This window comes from Echinops telfairi, unplaced genomic scaffold (assembly GCF_000313985.2).
Source record: "Echinops telfairi isolate 266 unplaced genomic scaffold, ASM31398v2 ScPeMD7_443;HRSCAF=831, whole genome shotgun sequence".
Lineage (NCBI taxonomy): Eukaryota > Metazoa > Chordata > Mammalia > Afrosoricida > Tenrecidae > Echinops > Echinops telfairi.
In genome coordinates this window covers 16226239-16228834 of record NW_022104341.1, presented here as the reverse complement: position 1 = coordinate 16228834, position 2596 = coordinate 16226239, and the positions used below count along the sequence as shown (strand labels likewise).

General features: G+C 41.9%; 1 protein-coding gene across 1 annotated transcript in view; it reads right to left on the bottom strand.

Moving 5' to 3' along the window:
- Positions 1–2581, bottom strand: part of EXTL2 (exostosin like glycosyltransferase 2) — a 30558-nt gene extending 27977 nt beyond the window's left edge. The window contains exon 1 of the mRNA XM_004699226.4: positions 2212–2581. The gene's annotated coding sequence lies outside the window, so the exon portion shown is untranslated. The remainder of the gene's footprint in view (positions 1–2211) is intronic.
- Between the last annotated feature and the right edge of the window lie 15 nt (positions 2582–2596).

Sequence of the window (2596 nt, the reverse complement as noted above, 5' to 3'; positions counted from 1 at the left end):
CTCTGAATATGTTAGCAATTTGTACTTTGTTCAATTTCTAGATATATTTATTATCTAGATATATTTTTCAGTTTTATCTACCATTACCAAACCCACTGCCGTTGAGTCGATGCCAACTCAGTGCCTCCGAGGGCAGATGAGAACTGAGCCAGTTTCCAAGGCTATATACATCTTCAAAGAAGCCCCTTCCTCATCCTTCTCCAGCCGAGCAGCTGGTAGATTTGCTGTCCAGACCTGGCAGCAGCGGAGCACTTTAAGCACTGAGCCAGCAGAGCTCCTCTTTCTACTGCTACACTTCCCTTTTCCTTTCCAAGTACACAGGGCAGTCAGTCCAGTTGAAGGATCTCAAAACCGCGGGGTCTAAAATAGGGTTGTGGATAAGTGCTACTCCAGTTCCTGAAGAATGACAGGTGGGATCCTTCCTATTCCTGGTGGTGGGAACCCAGGAGGAGCTGAACATGCTAGAGACGAGCTTCTGCCCTTCATTTTCTTTGCTTTCCTTCCTCACAGAACTGAACTGGTCTTCTGCTTCCCCTGCTATGGTGCACACAGTAGACCGATCAGAAACAAATATTGAAGAGTCCAGGTAGAAATCCTTTTATTAGCTTGACTTTTTAGGACTATATCCACCTTTCAACATTAATTTTATAACGCACGAAGGAATTGCGAGTTCAGAAAGGAGAGACAGCATCTGTAAGGACTACCTACATGGAGCAGAAGTACTGTCTCTGAGTGACCACTGCATGTTCTTACATGATGCATGCTGTGGCCAGGGCAAAAGGAGTGGCTTAGTTTCTACAGTCATGCAAAATACGGCATACCTAGGAGACTGTTAATATCAGACACCTCTAAAACCCTGGGCTGATTTCCCTGTCACTACTTCTATTCATAAAATTCCTTCGGGGGAATCATATTTTGGATTTATTTGGTTTTGTGCCTAGTACAAAGCTTGGCACATAGTAGACCCTCATTAAATGACTCGTGAATGAATGAAACTTACTACGACAGGACAACACAAAGAAATAATATGCATGGGATAAAGACTATTTCAACATGACAAAATAAATGAAATACAACCATTTTTCACTTATCAAACTTTTACTGATTCACATAGTGTTCATCCACATTCCATATTGCAAAATAAAATATCTCCAGCACTAAAGATGGACATGATGATATCTAGAGGTGTAAAAGCTGTGAAATGGTACTGACAAATTCTGAAAGGATAGTGCCTGAACAGGAATATCTATTTTATATCTTTTTGGGGTCCCGGGAAGCCAATTAACGTGGGAAAATCCTAGGAAACCAATATAATAGAAATAAAAATTTCTTCAACTTGTTTCAAAAAGATTGGATAGCGGGGAGGGGGTGGAGGTATGGGTTAAGGGGAGCTGTTATCAATGAATTCAAGAAGAAAGAAAAAAGTATTGAAATTGATTGTGATAACAATTGTACACTACTGCTTGATGTGATTGAACTACAGATTGTTATCATATCTGTAAGAGCTACCCCCAAAATGATTAAAATTAAAAAAAAAAAAGATTTGAAAGCAGCTAATGGGGGCTTCTGTTTCTCAGAAAACCATCAGAGCAATTTCTGATTCACAGCAGCATGGAATACAATGCAGATTTCAAAGGCAGAATACAAAAAAATATACAGGTTCAAATTGCAGCTGACCTTGATGAGTGAAATGCTGAAAATCATTTGCTGAAATTTGATAAGATATTTCTATATATTCCCTTCTCTCATTAGTTATATCATAATGAAATAATAAATCAGTTTCAAAAGAAAACTCTAATATCAGAAAAAGGTTTTATCTTTATCTTGTCTTTTGTACCCAAACTAATGTTCCCCCAGCAGTGCAGCAGAGTAAAATTCAGTCTATTAATATTATACAAGCTTCCTAAACAACTTAGTAAACGCTACTAATTGAAAATGTTTTTATGTTCAAATGAAAATAATGTCAAGAAAGGCGGAGGCAAAACATTCTTTCCAGAACTTAATCTGGAACCTCGCGTCTCTCCTACGAGTTTTAATTAACATGAACATTAAAAAAAACAATATGCACACACACAAACCTACTGTAGAATAGTCATATTTTCAAAAATAAAACCTCCGGATTTTCACATTCCACACTGCTCTTCCCCCAAAGTTCCAAAAATGAGACCCAAGCATAAACGTATCTCCCCGTGCATTTTAAGGTCTCCTTACCGGGGTGCAGAAGAATGCAGTGGGCTGGCCGACGTGCTGGGTAGCAGCAGCCAGCGAGGTGATCACAGGACGGAAGGGGCGTCCCGCTGGCTCCTTTCTATTTTTCCTAAAGGAAGCAGCGGACAGATAACCTGGGAAAGCGCCGCCCGCCAAGCGAGCGCCCGAAGCAGGGGCCCGTCCCCAGCGTCGCCCTCCGGCCGGGGACGCTCCACTTCCTGTTGGGGGAAAGGCAGCTCCCGAGACGCTGGGTTTTGTAGTTTCCAGCCCACATTCGAAAGACTAGCCGACCCTTCGTGTGCCCATTTCTTCCCCAAGGTAACAACTTTTAAGTGATCACGTGTCGAGCCACGTGACCTCGCCCAGCCAGTTCCCCTGCAGGCGCGGG